The sequence below is a fragment of the Chelonia mydas genome, chromosome 4 (assembly GCF_015237465.2).
Source record: "Chelonia mydas isolate rCheMyd1 chromosome 4, rCheMyd1.pri.v2, whole genome shotgun sequence".
In the NCBI taxonomy this organism is placed as follows: Eukaryota; Metazoa; Chordata; order Testudines; family Cheloniidae; genus Chelonia; species Chelonia mydas.
Window position 1 is genome coordinate 17,669,002 of NC_057852.1, and position 18,388 is coordinate 17,687,389.

Sequence of the window (18,388 nt, forward strand, 5' to 3'; positions counted from 1 at the left end):
ATACAAAGCACACAGGATCTTTATAGGGGAGAAGGCAGCACACTGCATTTATTGAGAATACAACAGTTAGCATATGCTTTTCTGTCACACACACATACACATCATGCACACAGTCCTGCCAGTTGATGTTTTTTATAGTTACCAGTCTGTTGTAGCTCGAGTCAATCTAGTGGCCAGTTAGATTGAACACGAGTGAGGAGCTGGGCTCTGTCGGTCGTGATCCGATGCTCCGAGGTTTTGGCAGGACTGAACCCAGAATTTCATGGCAGAACACCCCAGCTTTATACTTGTAAATTCCCATTTGAGTCCATGCATTTTGCAATGTCATCCTGTAATCATTAGTCCGTTAGTGGCGGTAATCTTGGGGTTTTCCACTGTTATCGTTTGATGGTTATTTTTGGGCTTTCCATCGTTATCTCCTGTTTGTTGTCTTGCCTTCGGGGGTGGTTGCACACCTCTGACAATGGCAGCTTGTTTGTAGCTAGCACAGAGACTATACAGCTCATAGGAGGTGTGAAGACCCCACTGCCTGGTTACTTTACCCAAACCATATTCTCCAGAGAGGCCAAATGTGCAAAGTGCCCTATATCGGGTGAATGTCAAAAATACAACATACTAATTCTGAGTGGTTGAATAGCTGGACATGAACAATTCCTAGACCATTAGGAGTTGAAAGTTGTGCCCTTTCTCCTGAATCTGCAGCCAGATATCAGATTTCATTTTCAAAACTTCAAGGCTGAGCCAATAATTTGGGCCTTTTAATATAGTGGACCAGACACTTAGCTGTTGTAGTGAGTGGAGCTGCACCAATTCATAAATGCCCAATATATAATTTCCTCCCTTGGTACCATATATATACCATCGGAACACTTACTATACATGCATATGAACAGTCTGGATCTTTGCACCCAGTAAGTCCCAGTTAAAGTGGGAATTTTTGTTGTTTGTTTGTTTAATGTTTAATTTAATATTCTCCTAATTTGTCTCTTTGGTGATTAGTACCACCCACGCTAAATCTATCTAGTCTAGTAAGACTGTATTCACAGCTACTGTTGGCACCATAGTCTGTAACTCCATCAGCTGACATCCTTATCCTCAGCCACTGTATACAGCAGAAGCCATTTATCCGTCAACCAATAGTGTTCCATTAGAAAACTTATCTCCTGTTCCAGGTCTAGGGAAGAGCTGTGGACATCTCAGATAGCACAGTGCAGTAACTCTAGGCATGTGCTGCCCAGCTCTTGCCACCAGTGCCTGTGCTCCATGCCTCATTCTGCTGGTACTACAAATAGCTTCTCTCTGCGGCACTGCTTGCTTTTCCCATGGTGACTGGCCACGCTGTAAGAAAAAGCTCTGTAAACCACTGCAATAAGAAGAGAAGCAGAGACAGCAGTGTAGCCAGGGGCATCGGTGACAGAAGCCCAGCTTCCAAAGGAGGTCCTGGGCAGTCTGAACAGAGGGGCTAGGAAATGGTGACTGGGAAATAGTGCTGCACACAGATCTGTGGGTGTCCTGCAGCTGCATTGAGTGGGACATCAACAGACTAGTCAACAGAGGCGTGTGTGGTTGGGGGGGAATCTTGCCCACCCCGGCCTTTCCCAGTGGTGTCGCCTGGGAGAAGAGAGGGAATTCTGGGACCTGGCAGACTAAAGAGGAGGAGTGCAGCAAAGTAGTATTTCTGAGGCCTGCAGGAGGCAAGAGGGGAGCATATTAAATTAAGAAGGGGGAGGGAAAGGTCAAGAAACAGAGGAAAGAAGGCATTGGTAAAAGAGAGAAAGAAGTAGATGATTTCCTAACATATATATTGTTGTTTAGAAGCCGGAGCAGGGAGGAAAGGAATGAGGAGGGAAAGGGCTGGACATAGCGTGTTAGTCCTGGAAAACGTTTCCCTGAGAAAATGGAATAAAAGAAGTGTAAAATAAAGGGAAGAAAGCAACTATCCATAAAAAATAAAAACACAGCCAGCTCGATATTCCATTTCCTTGAATTCCGTGTACAGTAGATACTTTGCCTCAGTCTTTAATAAGACTAAAAAGGATCCTAGGGATAATGGTAGCATGACAAATGGGAATGAGGATATGGAGGTAGACATTACCATATTTGAGGTAGAAGCGAAACTCAAACAGCTTAATGGGACTAAATCGGGGGGCCCAGATATTCTTCATCCAAGAATATTAAAGGAATTGGCACATGAAATTGCAAGCCCATTAGCAAGAATTTTTAATGAATCTGTAAACTCAGGGGTTGTACCGTATGATTGGAGAATTGCTAACATAGTTCCTATTTTTAAGAAAGGGAAAAAAAGTGATCCAGGTAATTATGGGCCTGTTAGTTTGACATCTGTAGTATGCAAGGTCTTGGAAAAAATTTTGAAGGAGAGGGTAGTTAAGGACATTGAAGTCAATGGTAAATGGGACAAAATACAACATGGTTTTACAAAAGGTAGATCATGCCAAACGAACCTGATCTCCTTCTTTGAGAAAGTAACAGATTTTTTAGACAAAGGAAACGCAGTGGATCTAATTTACCTAGATTTCAGTAGGGCATTTGATACCGTGCCACATGGGGAATTATTAGTTAAATTGGATAAGATGGGGATCAATAGAAAAATTGAAAGGTGGATAAGGAATTGGTTAAAGGGGAGACTACAACGGGTCCTACTGAAAGGTGAACTGTCAGGCTGGAGGGAGGTTACCAGTGGAGTTCCTCAAGGATCGGTTTTGGGAGCAATCTTATTTAATCTTTTTATTACTGACCTTGGCACAAAAAGTGGGAATGTGCTAATAAAGTTTGTGGATGATACAAAGCTGGGAGGTATTGCCAATTTAGAGAAGGACAGGGATATCCTCCAGGAGGATCTGGATGACCTTGTAAACTGGAGTAATAGTAATAGGATGAAATTTAACAGTGAGAAGTGTAAGGTCATGCATTTAGGGTTTAATAACAAGAATTTTAGTTATAAGCTAGGGACGCATCAATTAGAAGTAACGGAGGAGGAAAAGGACCTTGGAGTACGGGTTGATCATAAGATGACTATGAGCCACCAATGTGATATGGCCATGAAAAAAGCTAATGCGGTCTTGGGATGCATCAGGAGAGGTATTTCCAGTAGGGATAAGGAGGTTTTAGTACCGTTATACAAGGCACTGGTGAGACCTCACCTAGAATAGTGTGTGCAGTTCTGGTCTCCCATGTTTAAGAAGGATGAATTCAAACTGGAACAGGTACAGAGAAGGGCTACTAGGATGATCTGAGGAATGGAAAACTTGTCTTATGAAAGGAGACTCAAGGAGCTTGGCTTGTTTAGCCTAACTAAAAGAAGGTTGAGGGGAGATATGATTGCTCTCTATAAATATATCAGAGGGATAAATACCGGAGAGGGAGAGGAATTATTTAAGTTCAGTATCAATGTGGACACAAGAACAAATGGATAGAAACTGGCCACCAGGAAATTTAGACTAGAAATTAGACAAAGGTTTCTAACCATCAGAGAAGTGAAGTTTTGGAATAGCCTTCCAAGGGAAGTAGTGGGGGCAAAAGATCTATCTGGCTTTAAGATTAAACTCGATAAGTTTATGGAGGAGATGGTATGATGGGATAACATGGTTTTGGTAATTAAATATTCATGGTAAATAAGCCCAATGGCCTGTGATGGGATATTAGATGGGGTGGGATCTGAGTTTTTCTGTAGTATCTGGCTGATGAATCTTGCCCATATGCTCAGGGTTTAGCTGATCGCCATATGTGGGGTCGGGAAGGAATTTTCCTCCAGGGCAGATTGGAAGAGGCCCTGGAGGTTTTTCGCCTTCCTCTGTAGCATGGGGCACGGGTCACTTGCTCGAGGATTCTCTGCTCCTTGAAGTCTTTAAACTACGATTTGAGGATTTCAGTAGCACAGATATAGGTGTGAGGTTTTTTGCAGGAGTGGTGGGTGAAATTCTGTGGCCTGCGTTGTGCAGGAGGTCAGACTAGATGATCATAATGGTCCCTTCTGACCTAAATATCTATGAATCTATGAAATTGGGTGTAAAGCACTACTAAATCACTATGGTAAGGATTCCTTTGAACTGATATAAATGACTGTACAAGGTGCAGGGCAATGGAGGAACTGGCCTTCCAAGCAGAATAGACAGGAACAAAAGGAAGGGAAGAAAAAAAAAGATCAAATGCAGGGGGAATAGAACCACAAAGAAAGAATTCTATAGTAGGAAAGAGATTGAACAGGTGGAGTAGAATAAAAATAAACAGCCATTTAATGATGTCTAAAACTGTCTAGAGACAATATTGAAGGAATCTGTAGAGGCAAGAAAAATTAGAGAAGCAAAATAAAAAATACTGAGTTACGGGTTGTTGTTCATGACATGCAAATTGTAAAAGTGATGTTACACAGTCTGGACAATGGTCTTAACCAAAACCGTGTCTGTGTCTCGTCCAAATTTCATTGCATTTTTTTCTAACTTGCCTTTTTACTGAGCATGAAATTTGATTACCTTTATTAATATTAACAACTGTTTTTAGTGGTGATAAAATTATCCATCCTCTTTTCAAATCACACCAGAGTGCTACCAATAAGAGGATATCATTGTATGATATGTCACTTGAATTTTGTAAGTTATTTTCTCTCTTTAATATAACCAACCTATTTGCATCTTCAAGTGCTGCTGTACACAGGGAAGACATTTTTATTGAGTCAATCATAACTAGTACAACTATACATTTAAAGATGCAGCTGTTTTGTGCTTGTTGCCTTTTTTAAATATCATGATTACAAACCCTATTTTCTCTAACTGGGCATGATTCACTGAGATTTTGTTCTGCCAAACGGTAGCATTAAAATAATTACATCAAAAGATGTCTTAAGAGTGAATATCTTAAGAAGATGACAAGTGAATGCATGTAGCATACGCTATACAGGTGCTGATTCTGCCAGTACAGATACGGTAGTTCAGGAGGGGACCTGCCTAAACAGCTTCCTATCTCAATTAGAATAAAAAAGAATCATTTTGTTTTGCTAGTTCCTTAAGACTATAGAGTAGATGTTGAAATATAGTTACAGTTCCACAAACACTTAGTGAGTGGGAAAATGTCAAAATAACACCACTTGGCCTGTACCAGCCCCAAAACATTCCTCAGTGCCTTTACGGTTAGGTATAAAAGGTTTCTGATGAGCTTCTATTTGAAAGAGACTGAAACAGATATTAATGAATATCAAAGATACTCAAAATGGCTTTAAATGAGTGACATCTGTTCAAAAACGGTACCTGTTAATAATTCTCACTGAAAGCTTCTGATAAAGGAGAAATTTGGTCTATATTTGTAGAATGGTTCATTTTGAAAATTAGATGCAGTGTAGGAACCTAAGGAAACTATAAGTCTATTATCACAGAATCATAGAATATTAGGGTTGGAAGAGACCTCAGGAGGTCATCTAGTCCAACCCCCTGCTCCAAGCAGGACCAACACCCACTAAATCATCCCAGCCAGGGCTTTGTCAAGCCGGGCCTTAAAAACCTCTAAGTATGGAGATTCCACCACCTCCCTAGGGAACCCAGTCCAGTGCTTCACCATCCTCCTAGTGAAATAGTGTTTCCTGATATCCAACCTAGACCTCCCCACTGCAACTTGAGACCATTGCTTCTTGTTCTGTCGTCTGCCACCACTGAGAACAGCCAAGCTCCATCCTCTTTGGAACCCCCCCCTTCAGGTAGTTGAAGGCTGCTATCAAATCTCCCCTCACTCTACTCTTTTGTAAACTAAATAACCCCAGTTCCCGCAGCCTCTCCTCGTAAGTCATGTGCCCCAGCCCCCTAATCATTTTAGTTTCCCTCCGCTGGACTCTCTCCAATTTGTCCACATCCCTTCAGTAGTGGGGGAACCAAAACTGGACACAGTACTCCAGGTGTGTCCTCACCAGTGCTGAATAGAGGGGAATAATCACTTCCCTCGCTCTGCTGGCAATGCTCCTACTAATACAGCCCAATATGCTGTTGGCCTTCTTGGCAACAAGGGCACATTGCAGACTCATATCCAGCTTCTCGTCCACTGTAATCCCCAGGTCCTTTTCTGCAGAACTGCTGCTTAGCCAGTCGGTCCCCAGCCTGTAGCGGTGCACGGGATTCTTCCTTCGTAAGTGCAGGACTCAGCACTTGTCCATGTTGAACCTCATCAGATTTCTTTTGGCCCAATCCTCCAATTTGTCTAGGTCATTCTGGACCCTATCCCTACCCTCCAGTGTATCTACCTCTCCCCGCAGCTTAGTGTCATCTGCGAACTTGCTGAGGGTACAATCAATCCCATCATCCAGATCATTAGTAAAGATGCTGAACAAAACCGGCCCCAGTACCGACCCCTGGGGCACTCCTCTTGATACCGGCTGCCAACTAGACATCGAGCCATTGATCACTACCCGTTGAGCCCGACAATCTAGCTAGTTTTCTATCCAACTTATAGCCCATTCATCCAATCCATACTTTTTTAACTTGCTGGCAAAGTCAGTGACTTTTGCAAAGATCTTTGCATTTTCTTTTTGCAATTTAATCCGAGGATCAACTCAGATATATAGAGAAGTTTGAGTTCCTGAAAAATTCTAAAAAAAGGTACCTTAATAGACTTTTTGAGATCAGGGGCAGGGACTTAGTCTTTAATATAAAGTTCTGCTCTGAAAAGAAGCTATTTTAAAATGTAACTTTCTCAACAGATCTCCTCCTTGAGTGTATTCTGGGTCATATCTGCTTATTATAATGACAAAAAACAAGTTTTAAACACTTCTCCTCCTGAAAGATCCCACAGCTTTGGGAAAGTAGTGACCTGGAGTATATTCACTCTCCCACATCTCCAACAGAATTAACTAAATTCCATTGGAAAGGTCAAATTCAGCCCTCCACTGAAAGCAGTGGGGAATGCATAGTTATAACTGAGAATTTGGCCTGCCTAAATTTTTATTACTGGTAATGAAGGAAAAAATCCAGCTTGACTTTCAGATCCCAGATTGAGTTTGCAGGGGTAGCAATCAGAAAAAGCATCCTTTTACATGCAAATAGAGCAAATTTGATCTGGAAATAACTGAGATATAATAAACATGAAATCCCTTAATACCATATTTGAGTTACTTTTGAGAGCAGAAACATACTTTAAAGGAGAAAGATCAAACATTTGATGGACAAATATGTCTCTTCCTTTCCAACCTTTGCCCATGTGAGTTGCTAGTGTTGGAAAAGAGATTTTGGGAGAAGAGGCCGATCCCTCGAGCAAAAAATTTAGTACAGTGGAGTCGCATCTTATGCGGGGGTTAGGTTCTAAAGTCAGCGCGTAAGGCGAAAATCCCGTATAGTCAAAATTACCCTTGAAAATCCTTTAAATCGCCCATAAAGAACAGTATATTGTACATGGTTTTGTGTATACAACTCTGTACAGTAATATGTATAATGTATACAGTAATGTACAGTATATAATAAAAAGTACATATGCAAAATATAATTTTACAGTACCGTATTTTTAATTACAGGGAGTAATTACAGGGGGGTAGTTACAGGGGGTTGTCAGGGCTTGATGTCGATCCAGGAGACGGAGGTGACAGAGAGCTTTGGTGACGGAGACTGAGTGGTAGACGAAGTGGCTGGCTCTGGTTCAGCTCGAGAAGTTGATTGCGTAGGCTCATCTGCTGCTGGTTGTTTTTCCGAAAAACATGGTGATCGGCAACTGTCGCTGTTGTCTCTTGAGCTGTTCAAACATTTCTTGATACGGTCTCAAATCGTCCATAATACTATGTGTGATTTTGAGGCTTCGTTCCATAGTGGGATCGTATTCAGAAATTAAATCATTCAAGTGTTTCACTGCTTGGAACACTTCATCAAATTTATGAAGATTCCAACTTGCTGGCTCTTCCTGTTCGTCATCATCATCTTCATCTTCTGTAGACAATTTTACCAGTTCCTCTAACTCTTCATTAGTCAGTGTGTTTCTGTGGCTCTCAATTAATTCTTCAGTTTCTTCCTCAAGGATGTCGACAAAGCCATCACCACCCACTTGCCTGGCCACCTGAACAACGTGTTTTGTTTCTTTGTCAATGGTCGGGAAACCCTTAAAATCATTCACACATTCTTTCCATAGGTTTCGCCAACATGCATTGACTGTTTCAGCCTTGATTTCATCCATTGCCTGTTTAATATAAGTGATACAATCGGCAATGTTGAAGGACTTCCAACACTCCATCACATTAAGACTGGGCTCAGCATCCATAGCGCTACGTATCCGTGGGAACGTAAGCCTCGTGTACGTGGCCTTGAAACAGCAAATCACGCCTTGGTCGAGAGGTTGGAGGTGGTATTGGGGGGGAGAAAGATGACTTCAACATCGTTATGCGCAAACTGGAGTGCTGCAGGGTGGCGAGGAGCATTGTCTTCGATCAGCAACACTTTAAAGTCAAGTCCTTTCTCTTCGAGGTACTGCTTGACCTTCTGAATGAAACACTTGTGGAACCAATCCAGAAATAATGCTGCCGTCACCCAAGCCTTTTTATTTGATTGCCAGAACACAGGCCGGAGATTTTTGTTCTTGCCTTTTAGGGCATGGGGATTTGCAGCCCTGTAGAGCAAGCCCGGCTTTATTAAATGCACAGCCGCATTGCCACAAAACAACACAGTCACATGGTCTTTAGCTGCTTTGAAGCCAGGGGCTTGTCTTTCTGATTTCGAAGTGTAAGTGCGGTTGGGCATTTTTTTCCAAAAGAGCCCAGTCTCATCAGCATTAAAAATGTGTTTCGGAAGATAGCCCTTTTCTTCTATGATTTTCTTTAATTGTTTGGGATAGGCTTTTGCTGCCTCTTCATTGGCAGATGCAGCTTCACCAGTCGTCTGCACTTTTTGAGGTTGAAGCGGTTCCTAAAACCGTTAAGCCAACCTTGGCTGGCTTTGAATTCCTTCTCATCAGAAGGCTGTCCCTCTTCGACGGGAGGTTTGAACAGCGCATAGAGATGCTCACACTATGAGAGGCATGCAGGAACTGAGACCAACTGAGGGAACAGCAGATTCACGTCTCCCATCTCACGCTCACTTCGGGGATCAATATGAAAATTGAAAGGTAGACAAGGAACTGGTTAAAGGGGAGACTACAACGGGTCACACTAGTGGAGTTCCTCAGGGATCGGTTTGGGACCAATCTTATTTAATCTTTTTGTGACCTTGGCACAAAAAGCAGGAATGTGCTAATAAAGTTTGCGGATGACACAAAGCTGGGAGGTATTGCCAATACAGAGAAGGACCGGGATATCATACAGGAAGATCTGGATGACCTTGTAAACTGGAGTAATAGTAATAGGATGAAATTTAATAGTGAAAAGTGCAAGGTCATGCATTTAGGGATTAATAACAAGAATTTTTGTTATAAACTGGGGACGCATCACTTGGAAGTAACAGAGGAGAAGAAGGACCTCAGAATCTTGGTTGATCACAGGATGACTATGAGCTGCCAATGTGATATGACTGTGAAAAAAGCTAATGTGGTCTTGGGATGCATCAGGCAAGGTATTTCCAGTAGAGATAAGGAGGTGTTAGTACCATTATACAAGGCACTAGTGAGACCTCATCTGGAATATTGTGTGCAGTTCTGGTCTCCCATGTTTAAGAAAGATGAATTCAAACTGGAACAGGTACAGAGAAGGGTTACTAGGATGATCCAAGGAATGGAAAACCTGTCTTATGAAAGGAGACTCAAAGAGCTTGGCTTGTTTAGCCTAACCAGAAGACGGCTGAGAGAAGATATGATTGCTCTCTATAAATATATCAGAGGGATAAATACCACAGAGGGAGAAGAATTATTTAAGCTCAGTACCAATGTGGACACAAAGTGAGCTGTAGCTCACGAAAGCTTATGCTCAAATAAATTGGTTAGTCTCTAAGGTGCCACAAGTACTCCTTTTCTTTTTGCGAATACAGACTAACATGGCTGTTACTCTGAAACCTGGATATAAACTGGCCATCAGGAAGTTTTAGACTTGAAATTAGATGAAGGTTTCTAACCATCAAAGGAGTGAAGTTCTGGAACAGCCTTCTAAGGGAAGCAGTGAGGGCAAAAGACATATCTGGCTTCAAGACTAAGCTTGATAAGTTTATGAAAGGGATGATATGATGGGATAGCCTAATTTTGGCAATTAATTGATCTTCATCTATTAGCGGTAGATATGCCCAATGGGCTGTGATGTGATGTTAGATGGGGTGGGATCTGAGTTACTACAGAGAATTCTTTCCTGGGTGTCTGGCTGGTGAGTCTTGCCCACATGCTCAGGGTTTAGCTGATTGCCATATTTGGGGTCAGGAAGGAATTTTCCTCCAGGGTAGTTTGGCAGAGGCCCTGGGGGGTTTTTGCCTTCCTCTGCAGCGTGGGGCATGCGTCACTTGCTGGAGGATTCTCTGCACCTTGAAGTCTTTAAACCATGATTTGAGGACTTCAATGGCTCAGACATAGGTTATAGGTTTGTTACAGGAGTGGGTGGGTGAAAGTCTATGGCTGTGTTGTGCAGGAGGTCAGACTAGATGATCATAATGGTCCTTTCTGACCTTAAAGTCTATGATTCTATGATACCAAGTCTTCAAGCCATCTGCTTCAAAAAATAAAGGAACACAAAATTCCTGAGGATGAATTCTAGTTAGTTTTTGTGTTCAGGATTCCTTCTATTGTTTTTCTTTTGCTCATGATAGAGTAAAAGTAAAAAAGCAAACAAAACAAAAAATCCTGTTACAAATTAATTTATAATGTAATTGTGAATACAAAATATTGAACTAATTACTGAACAGATAATCTCCAAGTCTGTGAAAAAAATTTACAAAATATTTGCTGATTCCCACATTCACCCTTTTTTTGAGCCTATTTGAAGCGTGGTTTTGGTGCGAAAATGTGAAAGCAACCCTTAAAAATTATACTTTCATGTTTCATTTGTTTTCTCTGACTTACATAGGCTATTTGTTCAGTTTACAAGTTAAGACAAGGCTTTCTAACTGCTCTCACAGCAAATACAACTTGTCACCTGTAGAATCCTGTACCAGAACACAGTTCCAAATTATGCATAAAACAGAACAGAATCCAGCTTGCTCTTTAACAGATGTACTGACTGCAATATACGCAGTAGTCAAAGCTTGTTTTTGTCAGTAGTAAATATGACTTGAGGGCATAAGGGAAGCAGATGATATTTAGTTAATAAAATACAGCAGGGTGTATGGTTGTGAGATAACTACATGGCTTGGGCATGTAGCAAGGCACAAGGTCAAAGGCCAGGAGGTTTAAACACCCGGAAAGATTAGTTATCCCACAACAGTCTCTCAGGGACTGACTAGTGTGTATATGTATTGCTGCCCTCTGCTGGCTAGATTGTTGGACCTACTTATGGGAACGGGGGTCATCTCATTCTCTCGTGACTGACCCATAGGACCTAATAAGGCAAAAGGGCCTTGTATTATAGCAATGATTATTTTCTTTGGCTCAAGTTATTGAGACCTCTGTTCTTGGAGGGTAAGATCCTGAATTCTATCTTCGGTTAATTTTATTTTGTGGTATGTACAAGTATATCCAGTGCTGACCCAAACACCAAATTCAAAGTGTGCCCAGTTTTCTGACAGTCAGCAACCCGCTGGGGCAATCCCATAGTTGTCATAGTAGCCATTAAAATCATGACATTGTGTGGCTGTTGTAAACAGACTGGCTGACAGCTGCAAAGGCATGGAAACCCACACCCCCCAAAATGTTTTATACCCCTTTGAAATGTTGTAATTGGTTTTCTCATGGAAAAAATAGCAAAGCTAAGTTAATTTCTTCTGAGCCATGTGATTTTTAGCCCTTAATTTCACAGTTTGAAATGTAGCTGGCCAGTCAGACTGCTCTCAATGTTCCAGTTTTCTGAATATCATTAAAAGGTGCCTTTTATTTTAAACCAAGTCACTTTTCTGGCAGTAACTGCTCAGCGCTATGGGTGTAATTCACCACTGCATCATTCCAGTTTTATGCTGGTATAATTTCATTGAAATCAGCAGAGTTATACTGGTATAAAACTGGACTAATGCCATGGTGAATCGACCCCTTTATAGTGTTTTATTTGGTGGGAGGGGGAAGAATAAGAATTATTGAAAACACTGGAATTCTCTTTGTCCTCTAAATGGGCCCTGCCTCAATACTGACTGCAGTTACTACCTCTATTAACAAGAAGATAATCACACTTGGTGTATCCTGTGAGAGGGATTTATTCTCAGGTCCCTATGTTTAATTGGGGGAGCAGGGTTTTTTTTGCATTAGTCCAAAATGTGTGTACATGAGAAAACATCCTGTCATACCACCTATATTTTTGGATGAACATATAATCAGCTTAAGCACCCAGTGCAGACCACCAGATGTGAGCGGCTAGTACCAACTGCACTTCAGCAGCTAAATTACTCAAACCCATAATATTTTTGCTTCTGAAATTATCCGCTGTGTGAATTATACAAAAGGAAATGATCGGAGTTGACAGCTAACTCTTTTAAATGGCATGTAATCAAAACCATAATTAAAAATATGCCTCAGAGTTCTCCATTCCCCAGTGCTGACTCTCAGCAAGTGTTGAAGGACTATTAGCAAGAGCATATCTTTCCTAAGACTCAGAATTACCCAGGTAGTGCCTGGTCTTAAAAAATTTCAGTTTCTCCTTCCCAAAATGATTGTAATCCCTGGACACGGCACCAAATTGTGCAGATGTTTTCAAGATGACCTGATCAACTTAAATTAGGAAATGGGTGTTTCAAACTTTGCTGTATAAATATGACATCCCTGAGACTTGGCTGCGTGTACTGTATGAATTGGGTGGATAATCAGTACCAGGAAGCACAAAACTTTTCATTGCCTGTTAATGAACAACCTTGTTTCAACTCTATTTCATGGACAAAATTACAGCCTGGCTTCTGTCAATCACCTTGATCTCAGTGGAAACCTACACAGAACTCCTGTCTGTGTGCTGCTGCTAATGGCTGAGAAGTTGGTTACAAAACGTTTTGTTTTGATGCTTTTTTGCTTTCACTTTATGATAATGGGAAATCTCTCCACAGCAGACTGAGTGACATAGTTTTTTCTCATATTTCTGATGTAGAGAAAACAACCTTTTTTAATTTCCTGAAGGGTGTCATAAATATTAGTTTTCTCCTGTAGCATGGCCTTGTTTCTTGAGTATCCTGCAAAAGTGTAGGTCTGTATGTGCACCCTTTTGTGTGTATAGCTGTGAGAGGAGACCGCTCAAGTAGGGCCCTCAGCACTTGCCTCACCTCTCCCTTTGTTCCCTCAAAATAAGTTAGTCTCATCTCAGTGCCTTCTAAGATGCAACCGTGGGCCATGTCCACAATCCCTTTCTCTTCCTTCAGTTCTTACCTCAAGACACACTGCTCTCTTGAAGCCGCTACAAACCTAGCCTTCTCCTTAAAGTGACAGGATCTAATTTTTGTGTGTGTGGTGAAACTCTCAAGAGTGCACATTGCTAATTATAGCAGCAGCATGATGTTGTTGAAATCCTTGCCCCATCCCCACCCCTACCCCCTGCAGTGTTTGATGGGAGCTTTTGTCAAGTTACACCTTTAACTGAGATTGCAGGGTCTTCAGAGCAGGGACCCTCCACTCCCATAGACCTCATGTCTTACTAGTTTCCTTCCTGTTCCAGATGCTCCTCACACACTGGACTTTTTTCTCTCTCCTTTTCTCTCCAGAGTGGTAATTGATCCTTCTCCTGTGTTGCTTTTCGTTGTCTGAAATGCCTTCTCTGTGCCTAGGCTGTGGTTCAACAAGGTACCGTAAGCATGTGCTTAGCATTAAGCATGTGAGTAGGCCTAATGACGTAACTGTGTTTACAATTATGCATGTTCTTAAGTACTGAGAAGGAGCCTTAATAAGTTCTAGAAAAATAAGAACCGTCTACAAGCCCACAATAACCCATCTGTGTTCAAGTTCAGTACTATTGCCACAAAACGATGAAGGAACATTCAGCAACAGTAGAAGGAGAGGCAGATTAAGGAGAACAGTGAGAAGAAAATCCAACTCTGGTTTAACTTTGCTGTGAAGTTTTTCTTTCTGAGTCAAGCAGTTGGTATTCGGCATGTTCTACAGATCTGAGCTGCCACACGGTCTCTTTTGTGCTTTTCCACTTCTTCATTAACTAAAATATTTTTAAGGCTGACTCCATTACTTATCAGTGGTGGAGACAGGGAAAGCAATCAGCTAAAATGGTTTAAACTTGGCATATTAAAGAAGATCAATAGAATCATAGAACTGGAAGGGACCTCGAGAGGTCATCTAGTCCAGTTCCCTGCACTCATAGCAGGATGAAGTATTAAAAGATAGATATGTTTAATTTATACCACACCACCCTATAAGTGCCAAAGCTCAGTTAAGTCAGTGGAAAGACTCCAACTGATTTATCCGGGTTTTGGATTAGGTCCTACGGGAATACAATTTTGGTTGCTGAAAAATACTGTCTTTTATTATACCTACTCGATGAGTGAACCACAAAGTGTTCACAGGTTGCCTTTAGTTTAAACATGCCAAAGTTTTAGATGCGCTGATTTACTCTGACACCTCTGAAGATTCATTCAATCGCTTCAGCTATAGAAATCTTCAAGAGGAGGCTGTGAGGCCTTTTTCCCTCTGAGTAGGTATAAGTAAACAAGGCACTTATTTTCTGGAGAGCATTCTTTGTTTTATATCCTGTTTGAATGTCATCAAAAGGATATAGGATGGGGAAACAGAGGTGAAGTGAAGTGACTTGCCCAAGGTCACTCATTGCTGTTAATGAGAACATGCTCATAGTTTTCACGTAAACTTTCTCATTACCAAACTCGTATTATAACTTTTGTCCTGACTATTTATATACCTATGAATATCTTGGATAAAAATGACATTATATGGATTGAAGTTCTCTTTAACTTAAATGTTTTTCCAAAAGCATTGGGCCTGATTCTTACCACATTTACACCTGTGTAAATTAAGAGTACTTCCCCTAAAGTAAATGGATATTTATTATACAGCAACGTACTGCTATAAGCATCAGTGAAAAATGAATCCAGGAACTGAATTAAACCATGAAGGGTCTTCTCATTAGTAACAAATAGTATTTTGCCCCAATACTTAGTCAATGGGTAGGATTTCCAAAAATCACTCAAAACTGGCCTAACTCTGCCTCCAGTGAAGTCAGTCATAAAACTCCCATTGACTTGAATGAGACCAAAGTTAGATGAACTCTTGAGTGCTTATGAAAATCCTATACTTTTGGCTCCTCAAAGAAGTGATAACTATGCCCACTTGTGTTTGTACATATGCGCCATATATTACTGACCTTTTCACCTGCATGAGAGGTAGTGAATACTTTTGCCTAGAAGTGATCAATAAAAGACTGTTAGTAGGGATTCATTAATAAAATAGTGCCACCTTAATAATAATATTTTGTAGTGCTGACAATAATAATGTGATGAGCAATGTACACTACACGTACACACGTACAAAATTCTCTGCCCTGAAGGATCTGTTATGGGGTTAATTGTAAGATATTCCAAACAACCAAACCACCAACTCAAAACACATTTTCCAACTGCCCCCCCCCCTTTTCTTTTATTACTCAGTCAAAGTTTGAGACCCCAACCAAACTACCCACCACCTTCTCCCCAGCTGTGTTTGCTTCTTTAAGAGAATTTATGCAATCATGCATTTCCTGAAAGAACTGAAACACTTTGCTCCTGGAAGACCAATAAGAGCTGGTTGTTAAAACTAATGTTCCATAGCACAGTGCCGCTAAAACAAATGCTAATGAGGTGCAGGTCAATAAATAAACATAAACAATGTCAAGTCATCCTGTGTGTATTTGCATCCTGAATATGTTCCATGGTGATTTCCCTTGAAGACTACACTGATACTAAAAGGCATATATACAGAGTTTACAACAGTGCCTTGCAAAATAACCTTCCAGTTAGAGGGAATCAAGCTTTCTGGTTTCTTTCAGGGTGCTACAGCCATTATCAAACTTTAATGGCTGCAGGTGCAAGTTATTTTATAGCAAGTTTTTGTTTGGCTTAAAGCTGTTATCACTAGGTGTTACAGATGCCAGGTCCATCTGCTCTACTTCACCATGCTTTTTTTTAAACAGCTGCTGTAATAAGACTAATTAGCAAGGCAGTTTTTTTTTTGCCATAAGTAAATAGGTTGTTACCCTGTATTTTTAGGTTCAAGTGCCTACTACTGCAGAAAGATTCAGTTGACCAAAAGTTTTACCAGCTGTTAATGATAGGTGCCTTGTTTTCTCAGGCTTGTATTACCATATAATTTTTTTTAGCACTGTCAGACATGTTCTTGTATGCAATATCCTTTGTGATGATCCATGTGCCAGTGAAATGGATAACATCTCATTGATTTTTCCTCATTGTTAATGTAAACGTCTCCAAGATTTGTAAGCATCTTGTTGTACTCATTATAAAGAGACTCCACATCATGTTCCCTTCTTGCAATCTTGACATACTAGTTAAAAATGATTTTATCATCCACGAATGCCCCTGCATTAGAACATTACTGTTGTGTGTTTGTGTGTGTGGTGTGATGTGTGGTGCACAGACACTTGGAGCAGGAAGTAGGGAAAGAGACTATTCTAACTGGAGAAGAGCCAAAGGAGGCGGAAGATTTGAAGGAAATTATTCAGTTTTATGGTTTCCCCTTCTAAATCTTACTGTTTACTTGGAGAACAGCCGTAGGTGCTCAGAAAGCTTGATTTAAGCTCTGCACACCTTGAACTATTCAGTTATATATACTTTCCCTTTCCAGGTGCACAGTATGTCCTGCCATTTGTTCCCCCAGAACTGCAAACTGTCCAGTTACTCGTCAGAATGCCAAGTATACAAGAATTGCCAAGGTTTTTGCTTGCATTTAAATAGAGGTTCCAAAGCAGAGTGATGAACAGCACAGCTGCTTCTATTAACACAGAGAAAAGCACAGTTTAGGAACAGACTTCGCTTCCCAGGCCTTTTGCGTGCAAAGACTTGTCAAGTCACAGGTGTATGTTCTTACCTCTCACGGACTGACAATGCTTACAAATAGAGCCATTCCCTTTTTAACCATTGGTTTTAGTGTAAAAATTCAACAGGACTGGTTTCCAGCAATAGTGATTACAGAGCAGATAAACCATGACACACCCCACACCTGACCCAGGTGGGTGCATACATGTAATGAAAGAGCTGGCATTGGCACAATTCTTCAAGGAACCCCAATTCATGAACAAAAAGCCTAAGGGGAAATCTCACGCTGGCGTAAATTGTCATAACTCCATTCAACTCAACTTTTGAAAATGGGTCTTAGGCTCGTTAGGCCTGGTCTACACTTGAAAGTTGTACTGGTAGAACTGTGTGAGTTATGAGCGTGATTTTTTTATTAATGTACATATACCAGAACACACACTAGTGTCGGCACAGTTATACTGGGATAAAGGTGCCTTTATAGCTTATTCCAGTTCCCATACACAAATAGCTATACTGCCATAAAACACCTTTATGTTAATTTAACTGCATCCATAATAGGGGGGTGGTGCTACTTTAACTGTGCCAGTATAGTTAAAGTGGTACAACTTTCTGGTCTAGACAAGGCCTAAGTCACTTGGGCACTTTTGCAAATCCATCCTACAGCTCAACGGTGCCTAGAAGGCACAGCTCTGTATTGCCAAGCTATGCTTCTCCTCTCCCGCAGCAGGCGTTCTGGGAGGTGGTGTGGTTCAGGTAGGCACTAGCCCTTTTAGAGGGTCAGTGCGCACTCCACATTGGGAATATGCATCTCCTCCTTGTGACCTGTTCCCCAGCCTCTTTGGCACCTGTACAGGCCAGGGTACAATCAAGCCCTACGGTACCAGGTTCATGTTTTAGCAGGACATGGTAGTAGTGTACTGAAACAAAGACCTTTATTTGTATAGCTTTGTTGCAGTAGGGTACAGTGAGCCCCTCCTTACTGAAAAAGTTGGGGATACCAAGATCTGGGGAAAGGAAAGATGGTGCAGTGGTGGTGATTTGGAAGACCGAGGTTCAATTCCCTGCTTCTAAATCACTTTGTTTCTCTGAGCCTCACTTCTCCATGTGTAAAATGGGGACAATAGCACTTCCTGCCTTCACAGGGGTGTTGTGAGGAAAGATACATTAAAGACTGTGAAGTGCTCAGATACCACATGGAAAAGAGATCCTGATACCTTTTTGGTTCTATGTAGTCAATATATGGGGCGGAAGTGAGATGGTTATATTTTTCCATTCTTTTCTCTCTGAATGGTCTTCATAAAGTCATAGCCTTTCTCTCTGCCTCAATCTCCCAACCTGTGAAAAATGGATAATAATACTCACTTTCCTCACACAGGACTTTTATGTCCACT

The 18,388-nt window shown here is 41.2% G+C and overlaps 1 protein-coding gene across 5 annotated transcripts in view; it reads left to right on the forward strand.

The window, feature by feature from the left end:
• Positions 1-18,388, forward strand: part of CFAP299 (cilia and flagella associated protein 299) — a 379,314-nt gene that overhangs the window by 244,594 nt on the left and 116,332 nt on the right. The gene's annotated exons all lie outside the window — the stretch shown is intronic.